Below are 12,983 nucleotides of genomic sequence, written 5' to 3'. Positions count from 1 at the left end.
AAGCAGGGTGGGGAATCTATTTTCTGCCAAGGGCAATTTGGATATTTATAGCATCATTTGCAGACCATTAAAAGTGATCAAATTAAAAATTAGCCTAATATAACTTTATTGAATTTCAAGTCCTGCCTGTGGTTGCCTTGGCAGGGTGAGACCAAATGATTTTGTGTGCCTCACTGTAAATAGCACGCTTATTCGAGGAGAATGGCACAATTCTGACACCGCTCAAGTTTGTTTACAACTAAATCCCTAGTGTTTAGAAACAATTTCTGTCCACTGATGTAAATGATTGGTAAACACGCAGCTGACTGGGTTAACATAACAATTTAAAATTAGATTAGTTGAAAAATAAGATTTTGTTAAGGTCCATGTATTTTTAGGTGCTTAAGCAATTTAGAGAAAATAAGAAAAAGATAGTATGAAAGAATGAGAAAAAAAATTGTAGTTTGAAAAACAGACAAAATTAAAGCACACAAATTGAGATGACTGAATTCAGACCAAAAGGATCCGACTGAGAGGACAAAAGGGAACAGTGTGCTCTTACTGGTATTTTTATAAAAATGCATTAAAAAGCTGCAAATACATCACTGCAAAATAAGGTGGCATTGCACTTTCTCAGAGATTCTGAAATTTTTTTGTTAGAAATAAAACTTCAAGTTGAAATGCACAATTTTTCTAACAAATCATCAATTCATGCTAGGAAAAGGAAGAGTAAGGCATGAAAATAAATTCTCTTTCTCTTTTCTTTTTACATTGTTAAAATGTATTGTGAGAACAGATTTTATGTATTTTAAAGATATGCTTCTAATAATATAGCAATATGTTCCTTCCTCACTCCTCCTTCCTTCAATTTCTTTATGGCAAACACCCCTTCGTGTTACCTTTAGCACCACATTGCTTATACCCCTTGTCTATATTCCTGAAGAACAGTGAAAGTTCGACTTTGTACTTGAAGAGCTCTTTTATTTGGAGAAGCCTTAAGTCTGTGACTAAACGTTAAACTGAACACACATCTCTTAAATGCACTCTTGGCTTATCCAAAACAGAGGGAGGGAAGCAACCAGACTCTAGAGTAGAGCTGACAGGTTATTAAGGAGGTCTTAAACCACAGATATTATCTTGTCCCATCTTCCTTTCTGTTTATCCAAGAGTCTTGATTCTGGTGGTTTTTAAAGGGAAGTCGTTCATCCTTAGACCTGCACAAGATATCAAATTGGAGCCTCCACGTAAAGCTAGATATCCTCGATGCTTACCCTTTCAAGAAAAGAGAACACTGGGAAAGAAATGTCCACCAGAATAAAGGATAGGAAAGAAGGAGGCACGTGGGCAGATTAATGGCATGTTAGGGAAATCCTCAGCTAGTTGATGCCAGAATTCCATGTGGGCACCAATACCTTCCCCAGCTGCTCCACTTCTGATTCAGTTACCCGGCTTATGGCTTGGGAAAGCAGTGAAGGATGATCCAACATTCTGAACCCCTGTGGGAGATCTGGAAAAAGCTGCTGCTTCCTGGTTTTGAGCTGGCCCAGCTCTGGCCATTGCAGCCACATTGGGGATTGAATCATCTGATGGAAGAGCTGTTTCTCTCCCAATCTCTCTGTAACTCTGAGAGAAAAGATGGGAGGGAGAGATAAGAGAGAACAGAATGGGATAATGGAACGAAAATAAGCTTCCCAAGAGCAGAAAAGTCGAAATCTCCAAAAATTTATATTCCAGATGAGTCCTTGGCTAATACATGGGTTATGGTGTCCATCCCCTATATTTCAGTGCTTGAGTCATAATCCCAGTGTCAATTCCCTATTCCAGCATCCTGTTAATGTGTACCCCAGAAGGTATCAGTGATGGTTCAAGCAGTGGTGTCTCTGCTACCCACACAAGATATGTGGATTGAACTCATGGTCCATAGGTTTGGTTCCAGCCCTTCCCTGGCCATTGCAAGCATTTGGGGTATGAGAACAAGTGGATGGGACTTCTTTCTCTCTCTCTGCAAAAGAAGGAAGGAAGGAAGGAAGGAAGGAAGGAAGGAAGGAAGGAAGGCAGGAAATAACAAACAAAAGCATCTGGAGATCTCCTAAATAAATTAGGAATGTATTCAAACAAAACGTATTGAATTGAACAACTGAATTCAAATACCTGAGCTATCACCAGAACATTGATGCTTCTCTCCTTTAACTGGCCACTCTCCTGACTGCTATCTCTGAATTCTACCTACACAGAAAAACCTAGATTTGGCCATTCAACCTATACACCCAAAGTTTTTGAGTAAATTGTGTGTCTTTCAAAACTGCACTTCACAGGCCCGCTGTGATAGCCTAGGGGCTAAATTCCTTGCCTTGCATGTTCCAGGATCATATATAGGTGCTGGTTCCTGTCCCAGCTGCTGGTTCCACTTCCCTTCCAGCTCCCTGCTTTCTGCCTGGGAAAGCAGCAGAGGACAGCCCAAAGCCTTGGGACTCTGCACCTATGTGGGAGACCCAGAGCAGGCTCCTGGATCCTTGCTCCTGGCTTCAGATCAGCTCAACTCTGGCAATTGCACTCACTGATGGAAGATATTTCTGTCGCTCCTACTCTTTGTAAATCTGAATTTCCAATAAAAATAAATAAATCTTAAAAATAAAAACTATATGCATTAAGGTCTATACTCCTCAGAGATTCCTAATTCTATTTTCTACTCTAGCACACCCACCCAGTTAACTCTTCACCTCTCAACATTGGTTCTTGCCATCCAGTTGCCATGCCAACAACCTTATTCGAACTTCACATGGAACACGAACCTCCTTCAGTTTCATTCTTACTTTTCCAGGTACTTATTATAACCAATTAATATTCATACAGAATTTTCTTTACATAGGAATTACAGATTATACCTGTAATGAAAGTGCTTGCCAAGATTATCATACAAAAGGCCCCTTTTGCTTTCTGGATCAATTCATTTGGCGAGAAGAAAATTTGACGTTTTGTGCTTTTCCTTGCAATTTCCCATGAAATATGTTCCATTTTGATTAAGAAGTAATCTGAAAGAATCAATCTGTAGTTCATGAAACGAAATTAAATTAAAATGAAGATCTAATTTCTCATATGTTAGGCAAAATAATTTCCAAGTTTTCTCATGACATAATTTGATCCCATTCTTAGACTGATTCTGCTGGAATTTTAAAACATACTCTATATTTTAGGTTGTAGAACAAAGTAAAAGCTAAAATTGAATGCAGAGATATAATCTTTCTGGAAATTTATTTTTTGAGGAGAAAAATAAAATGACTTTGCTATGCAATACTGCAACGACACATTATAAACACCAGCTTTCTAATACTTTGATTTTAAATGCAACTATAGGGCAGCAGTTTAGCTAACCAGCAAGATCTTGCCTTCCATATGAAAGTGCCTGGGCTCAAGTTCTGGCTTCTTTTCCAGTAGACACATCCTGCTAATGTGTACCCTGGGAGGCAGCAAGTGGTTGGGTGCCTACCACCCACCTCGTGGATCTGAAATGAGTTCTTGGCTCCTGCCTTTCTTCCTGCCCCTCCCTGACTCTTGTAGGCATTTCAAGAGGAAACAAGGGAATGGAAGGCCTCTCCTCTCCTCTTTCTCTTTCTTTCTCTCTCCCTCCCCCCCTTTCTCTGTTACTTACTCTCATGTAAAATAATAAACCACTAGATGACAATTGTAATAGAATAGGTAACCATGACCAAATATAGCACAAAATGGTTTAATTTGTATAATTCATTTTTAGTTGAAATTTATTTATTTATGTGTTTTATATTAATTACATTGTATTATGTGACACAGTTTTATAGGTACTGGGATTCCCCTCACCTCTCCCCAACCCCCCCCATTGCTGCTTATAATTGTATAATTCATTTTTAAACCATATTACTGGACGTTAGTACTGGAAAGTAATACCCATGATTTTGTCTGATCTTCAGAGTTGTTACTAAAGGTTCTTAGAGTAAATCAGCTCGATTTCTATCTCGCTCCAATCCCTTTCTCTATATTACAAAAACTACAATCACCTGAGTCTTATGGTGCATTTAATGGGTGAAGCCTTTTCAACTCTTTTGCTTATGGTGCTTTGCTTTAACTCATGGGCAGTCCCTTCCATTTCTTAAATAAAGCTATTGCTTTTCAAAACTACTTCATTTCTATTGTTAGTACTGCAGAATCATTGAGCTACAGTTTTTTTCATGTTGTACTATTACATAGTACACTAATCTTCCATTATCGTGTACCTATTAAGAGATTTTCAACTGCAGTTCACCCAGAACAGATTAAATTTTTGTTTCACATTATGGAACACTCAGGGTTTTGTGTAGGCCCCAGGAACATTCCATCCGATCAGGCCACCAATGATGAAGGTTCCATCCAGTTCCTACGGGCCATTGGAATCACTGTGATAGTCAACAGATGGTTGCATTATTTTCATGTCTCTACATCCAAGGAAGAAAAGAAAACAATGTCTTCTGGTTTCTTCTGATGCATAAGAAAACTTCACAGCAAGTGTAAATGAACTGTATTAATCTTACAGGCCTGGATACAAAACATTCAGTAAGGAAAATTACTTGGTTTGGTCTAAATAGATAATTTGTAGGTAGGACAAAATTGAGAACTAAACTTCACTGACAACTACAGTCTCTTATACGGTATCTCCAGATTCTTACAAAAAGGTGAATAGGAAGTCCTTAAAAACTTTAAAAATTAATGCACGATAAAACAGCTCTTAAGCAAATTTAATTTTCAGAAGGCAAATACATTTTTTTAAGCACTGAACTTAGTACAAACCATGAAAACTGCGTATTTCCATTAACATTGAAATGGCATACGTAGATAAGGTTCAGAAGAACATGTCACTTTCTTTTCAAAGAGTTACTTAGTGAAGAGGCACAGAACCACACAATGACAGCGACAAAAAAAAAAAAAAATAGCTCCTATTGACTGGTTCAACCCCTAAATAAGGCGAGAGAGCCAGGCTAGAGTCATCAGGCAGGGATTCTGTCCAAGTTTCCTGTGTGGATGGCCAGAACTCAAGCACCTGAACCATAGTCAATTGCCCATCCAATTTTGTGAACAGGAAGGTGAAGCAGAGGGCTGCTGGAACTTGTACCTCCAGCCAGATAGGGGACGCTGGTGCTGCACGCGGTAGCTTAACCTGCTGTGCACAACTCTGCTTTTAGGAGCATGGTATTCCTAAAAACTGTTTCCATTACTACCAACAATGTCATCATCTCTGTGTTACTGGACATGGTTCTACATAAGCTCACAAGCTTAGAAGGTTCTCCACTGCCATGATCACATGGTAATCAACTTCAGCTGCATCTTAAATGAAATATTTGCAAATGTTTTGCATACAGGATTCTCTAAGTCACAGATAGGGATACTGTTGGATGGAAGTTCTAGGATACTTTCTCTTAATATAAGTGAAAATAACATGTAACTTGATATTCCCACCGATGGAATTTATTTCCTTAATTCCAAGGTCATCATAAGAAATAGAACCACCAAGAGCAACTAATGCTTTGGCTATAGAGCATCCCAAAAGATGAGTAATGATAAATAATACTGCTCAATAAATAATTTTAATGTTTACATTCACTATTTTCCTGAACATTTTTACTTGATGGTTTAGCTGAAATAAGCAACTGCTAGGTTGTTTTGAACGCCCTATAGATGGAACAAAAGTGACAAATATCCTTGTTACAGCAGCACACAGTCCAGATGACCAATTACTACATATTGGGCTATTTTACATAGTGTAAAGTAGAAACCTATATTTTTCACTTTATATCTAACATGTTAATTTGGAGACATTTCTTTTGAAATTCATTGTTGCTTCTTCTAGTGTTCATCACTACTTACAACTTATAGTTCATGTAAAAATTTGATTCTTCTTTATATTTTTCAAATCATCCCAAAACACAAATGTTACCCAAAGGGTTGATAACTCAATAGGCAAAAAACCAAAAATCTTGAAATAGAAGGAGATTAAATGATTTCATCCTGCCAGAATATAACTAGTCAGAGATATAGCTGAGATTAAAAAGCCCATTTGATGTTTAATATATGGCTCAACTGATCAATAACTATAGTTAAATACCCACCATGTCAAAAATGCTTGACAAATAATCCGATTTCCTAAACATGTGTATATTGAGATTGTAAAGTTAACTGATGATTACACTTGAAATAATTGAGTATATAAGCCAGACTTCTATGAATTGAGGAAAAGAACAAAAAGGTACAGTCATTTTTACTCCAAATGTTAAAATAAATATTAAATGGAAACAACAAAAAATTCTTCATGCATATCCAAACTAGAGGTGGTGACACAGTTTAAATACTAAATACAAGAGAATTTTAGGTTCATATTGTTTAAAATTTAATGAGAACTTCTAACACGAATAATCCCTCCAATTCCAATAAATATCAAGGCATACAGTGTGTGGATTCCATTTCATTATCCAGAATTGCCAACGTCACAATTGCCCTTCCACTTTCAACTGCTGAATACTTTTTAATGAAAAATGTGTACCTTCATGGTTTTTTTTCTCTCTGAATACTAACTTTGGAGATCAGATCAAATTCCTTTTTTTATAAAAGAAATATAAATTTGAGCAATTTCCAAGGATGGTAAGAATAAAAGGAGAAGCTCACCTGGTGGTCCTTTCTCTGTGAATTCTAACTGAGTCTTCTGCCTTGGGCTGTAGGCTGTAGTGTTTTCCTTAAAATAATTATTGCCTTATGCCTTGTATTCTTATCAGTCATATACCGTGGAGATTTTTTGCCAGTGTGTCTTCAATTATCATTCAATATTTTGCTTTTCTCTTAAGCACAAAGATCATAATCTCTGGTACTTCATTCTAATTTATAAAATAAAAAATAGAATTTCTGTTGTGCTCTCTCAAGCCTGTTCTTCAGTAATCCAAGAAGCACAGTAATGCAAAAATAAATTAGACCAATTCCTGAATTCTATGAGTGTTTCTCTGTTAATATGAGACAGGGCTATCACCACGCCTTTGAAAATATTACCAAAAGGCTGGCATTTGGTGAGGAAGTTAGGGCACTGCTTGGGGCAGCCTCATGCGGTAACAGAGTGCTTGGTTTCAAGTCCTGGATCAGCTCCTGATGACTCTACCTTCCTGCTAATGTAGCCCCTAGTATGAAGGCGATCATGGGTCAACTACATTGAGTTCTTGGTTCCTGACTTTTCCTGGCCGAACAGGTTCCAGATGGGCAGATGGGAGAACTCTCCTTCTGTCTCACTCTACTTTTTATACTACTGCTAATATTAATAATTAAAGGATGTAATATAGTACATAATCTAAGCCCACTTTCTTATGTTTCTATCACTTTCTTTGGCATCATCAAGACAGTCATCAGAGCAGGTGTGGTAGTTCAGCAGGTAAAGCTGCCACTTATGACACTGGCCAGTTTGAGTCTTGGTTGCTCAGCTTCCAATACAGCTTTCTGCTATGTGCTGGGGAAGAAGCTGACATTGGCCCAAGCCTTGGGGCCCCTGTCACTGATGTGGGACACTCAGATGAAATTCTAGACTCCTGGCTATGAACTTGCCCTGCCCTGATCATTGCGACAATATGAAGAGTGACCAGCAGACAGAAGATCTCTTTTTCTTTATGCTCTCACCTCTCTGTAACTATTTCAAATATATAAAATAAATCTTAGAGCATCTGCATCATCATAGCAAATGGTTGATGAATATTTATTGCAACTGGGGTTTAATCTGCATGAGATTTCTACTGATTCTTCTAAACACTAACACGTAAAGTCTAATAAGATCCCCAGTTTTAAAACAAGAAACAAAGACCAGAAGAAGTCAAGAATTATCTCAACATTCAGAGCTGGTAAACAGTGAAGTTTTAGTTATTGCTAAAGCATCATTTAATTTGTTACACAAAAGTATTACATTTAAATTAATGCATCATGATACGTCATACATCAAGTTATAACATAAAATTACACATAAAATCTTATGGAATAAGATGACTAATGTATTATTAAAATGAGCTAATATTCATTTTTCAAAACTATTTACAAGATATCTATGGAAGTATTTGATAAAAAAACCTGAGACCAATACATATCTAGCTAACTCTGGCTGTCGGCCAGCTGTTAAAAAATCTCGTTTCTTTTAATAGTTTATAATTCTTTGAAATTTATTTTTTGTTGTTGTTGTTGTTCTGAACAGACACAAGGCAGAGAGCTCTCGGTTTAATGGGAACACAGGTCTGACTTCCATGTGTGGATGTCCATACAGGAAAGCAACAGTGTGACTCAGAAATGGAACTTTCAAAAGCAATTGATGGGAAGGAAGAATAGATTCAGTAGCAACTCTTTCCAGCAGGCAACATGAGTGAATCACCAAAGGAGATTCTTACAGCTCATCCCTAACAGCACAAGCTCTTCAAAAGCCTAAAATTTTAGACTGTATAATAGACATACAAAACTTTGTGGAAAGTTATGTTGATGGTCATCAACTTGTTAGAGAATTGTAAGCAGCACTACAAAAAATTGTTTAAGACTAAGTCCTGGCATAATTGGAAAACAAATGAGGTAATAGCTGCTTTCTTTATTTTGTACATAAATTTTTCTCTATAATATATACACTACTAAATTTGATAGGAACATATGTGTCCTACTGTATTGGTTATGTAGAAATCCTCAGTCTCCAAAATAACCCGAAGGGTAGGTTTTACATATGTTTAACAAGTAGGGAAGCTGGATCTTAAGAAAAGTTAAATAAAATCATAAAACTATGAATAAATAAGGTATAGGATACAATTTTAGCACAGGCATTTGCATTTGCCTCTCTAAGGATATAAAACGCAAGTAATAATATTAATTCTGTGGTCAGTTCCCGCTGGCACATCAGTGCACACAGGTGGACATCTCTACTGCCAATTCATGTGACTTGCCCAGTCAATGATTTTGGAGACATTGCGGCAGATAAGCAGCAAAGGAATTATTTTATGAAAATGATGAAAGATGAGTGTACCTGGATCCAATACACTGCATCATACCCTTCAGTATCAGAAATAGGAAAATCATTATAGAAATCCATCCCTACTATCTCCAATGAGTGTAGATATTCTTTCTACTTTTTTGTCCCTGTAATTTTCGTTATTCCCAAGGATGACAACAACAAGGATAACAACAAAAGCAGAGGGAAATAAATATAAAATTAACTGTGGAATACAGAGTTGCTTTTTGGTAGAAGAGAAAGACAAAATGGGATATTCTTGAATGAACCAAAATAACAATATCCTAATATCTATTGAGTGCTGAGAATTTTATGGAAATTTACCTTCATAGCAACAGTTATTTCTATCACCTTCCACTCCACTTCACGTTGCATGATTGAGGAAAATGAAGCTTTATGATTCAGAGAACCAGTATGAGGTCTCAAGGCTGGGACACAAAAGAGCAAAGACCTGATCAAAGGACATGACCTGACTTCCCAACAACACCGTTCACTGCTTAGGCAGCATCCTATCTCCCTCTAACTCCAACCCCAGAAGGCCCAAATGCCACTGTGATACAAGCCGAGTTTGCTTATTACCAAGCATTTTAGAGTGTGGATTGAGTGAGTGGCTCACTGAAAAGCTGGCTTAATTTTCACATCAATTACTGGGAGAGATGCATGAAGGCAAATTACAAGGAAGAAAGATGGGGACAGAAGGCAACTTGCTATCTAACCTTCATGGTCCTGCCTTGGGCTTCACATTTTGTGCTTAATTGTAGGGTTACCCTGATATAGAGATGCACTTCGGTGAGTTTAATTATAAGAAAACAGGTATAACTCTTCATTGTAGGTATCAAGAATTTTTGGAAAACTCAATAGCAATATGTGAAACAACAGGATATATAAAGTGCCCATGCCTAACATGTGAATTTGTCCAAAAACTGCAAGCATAGAGTTTGAGGATTTTTTTCAATTTAAATAAAAGCTATGATATGAAAAATTGACTGTCCAAGTTCAGGCAATTAATAGAAAATTGGAGCACTGCATTATCGAAGAATATTTCAATATAAGAAAGATGAAGAGGCAAGACCCAGGAGAAACAGACATGAGGGAAACCTGAATGACAGGGATATGTTGGGTGAGTTGTTTATAATGTCAGGCCTGCATATATCCATACTCATGAGCATACTCAATATTAACTGTCTAAAGTACACATAGTGGGCATTTGGGCAGACTACCCTTTTTCATGATTGACGTATGCATTGATTTGAGAATTTAATGGATATTACTGAAAAGCAGTATATGAATTAACCGACTTCAGCTGGGGTAAGTAATACCCAGGGTTTGAATACCCCTTTCTCTTTACGCGTAGTTACAGCAATAAATAATACTGTGCATAGGGATTTCAATTTTCGCTTCAATAGGACATTATTTATTAAGTACAAAACCTTCTTTTATCAGTCTTATTGCTTTTGAAATACCTATACTATGCTTGAGTGATTTAAAGCTATGTTTTTTCAACAAAATTTTCATGAGTTCAACTATAAATAAACATTTATCTTATAAGCATATGAGAAGAGCAACTTCCCATATTCTAACTTAGCTTAGATTATTTTAAGTACAGAATAGAAGGACTTTTTTTTTAACTTATCTGGTAGAGCTATTACTTAAAAAAAAGAAAAAGGTATCTATCAAAGTAAAGTTTAGCCTAATCATTTCCGGTTTAGCAATAAAACACAAAATTCTCCAGATAATGAAGTGTGATCTTTCAGGTATGATCCTGTACATCTCAGTCAGAAAGAGCGACCTTGTGTGTTTACATGAAAATTACTAATACATGAGCGATACATAACCTCGCCTATTGTATGGTTTTACTTTTGCTGTCAATGTTGGGTTTTTCTTATAAAAGGCTTCATTTATTAGAAAAGTACTAAATTCATATTTTCATTTTACTTTGGCTATTGAAAAACTATGGTAATTTCTCAACATTTTGAGCATCAATTTCTGTACTTATAAAGTGAAAAATTTGCAATGCTAAATCATCAGGGTTATTATACTTCATAAATAATATACAGTTTTGAAGATCAATGTCACGATTCAAGTTCCTCAATACCAAGATAACTCCAGTGAAAGGCCATACATCATAGGGCCCCTCTCTGGATTAAGCAAGTTAATCCATACCATGCACTTGGGTCAGTATCTGACAAACACCTAGGGTCATGTGAGAGTTGACCAACATTTGTTATTACAAAACTTGCTTCCTGGAATTCCTTCCTACATGACTTTCAAAACGACTTAGACATCTCTGACAGCAAAGAGGTAGATAAGCTTTAGGAAGCACAAAGCATTCCATTCAAGTTCTAGTTACTGATCATTTGATTGCATGCACAATGTTAGGAGTCTAGGCAACCTGCATGGCAGTGGAGGAGATAAACTTATAAATAGATCACTACAGAGTGAAGAGGTACCAAGGCCTTTTTCTCCAACCCTTCATTTTTGCTGGTTATTCTACTTATATTATAGATACACTTATATCTGTAATGTAAGTGTTGGAATATCTATAAGTGCTGGAATGAAACTATACATTTAGCAAAAGAAAACTCCATAATAGTGTTAATATAAAATAATTGCTTTGGGCGCAACGGCGTGGCCTAGCGGCTGAAGTCCTCGGCTTGAACGCCCTGGGATCCCATATGGGTGCCAGTTCTAATCCCGGCAGCTCTGCTTCCCATCCAGCTCCCTGCTTGTGGCCTGGGCAAACAGTTGAGGACAGCCCGAAGCTTTGGGACCCTGCACCCGCCTGGGAGACCTGGAAGAGGTTCCTGCTTCCCGGCTTCGGATCGGCGCAGCGCCGGCAGTTGCGGCTCACTTGGGGAGTGAATCATCGGAGAGAAGATCTTCCTGTCTGTCTCTTCTCCTCTCTGTATACCTGACTTTTTAATAAAATAAATAAATCTTTAAAAAAAAAATAACTGCTTCACATTCAAGTAGAGCGTCATTCACTCCTGGAGACACACTAATAATACTGAAACTATTCATTTTTGGAAAAAAAATCAGTCAGGTATTGATTACACAGTAAAAGGCATACATGTTCTAGCTAACATTTACTGAACACTTGCTAGGGACTAGTGCGAACTCCTTAAAATGTTTTCATGCACATAATCTCTAGAATTACTCTATGAATGCAAAATTGTTTCTATATTTTTATGCCAAGAGGCTAAACAGCTTGTCAAAGTTCCCACAGTGAGGATGGAAAGAGCTTGGACATGAACTCAAGCAGTCTATTTTCAAGATCTGCTTTCTTTGTCTCTACATTCTACTGCACAAGAGGAAATGAGAAAACGTGTCCCCTCCCAATAATCCACGCATGCCTAGTGAAAAACATCCATCTCCACATCAAGCCAGGTCTCCCCCCACCTTTTATTCACAAAGCCTTTCAACAAGGTTCTGGACACGTGCACCAAAACCTGGCAATACAGTGCACCGATTCCCCCGTTTAAGTAAGCGCTGATGCAGAAGGCCTAACTGCCCGAGAGTGTTAACAACAGAGGGTGTATGTGTTCCCAACCTCTTATGAGTCCAAACACATTGTAAAAGTCATAGTATCACTAATGGAAATACTGACTTATAGAAGCCATTGTTCAGCTCTCCTAGGGTAGGAAATAGCTCCTTTTATTTACCTAACTCATGCCTTCAACATGACAGCATTCTACCTTTTGAAGAATCACAAACATTGAGTTTACAGTCACTACAGGTTTATGAATAAGTCCCTGAATGAGAAGTTCAGTTGTCAAAGATCTACCAATTATATTTGTCTGCACAAAAGCAAACATATACTTTTTAAAAAATATTTCTCTGCCTGGAAAAGAGTTAAGAGAACATCTTACAACCAGATTTTCATTACCAAAAAAAAAAAAAAAAAAGATGTAGTAGACACCGTTGAAAACATACTGAAGATAGATGTGTCCCACAAGGCAGTCCCTGAGTCGAATTCTCAGCTCTGCCTCCAGAT

The sequence above is a fragment of the Ochotona princeps genome, chromosome 10 (genome assembly GCF_030435755.1).
Source record: "Ochotona princeps isolate mOchPri1 chromosome 10, mOchPri1.hap1, whole genome shotgun sequence".
NCBI lineage: Eukaryota > Metazoa > Chordata > Mammalia > Lagomorpha > Ochotonidae > Ochotona > Ochotona princeps.
The sequence above is the reverse complement of the archived record's forward strand: the minus strand, read 5'-3'. Positions refer to the sequence as shown.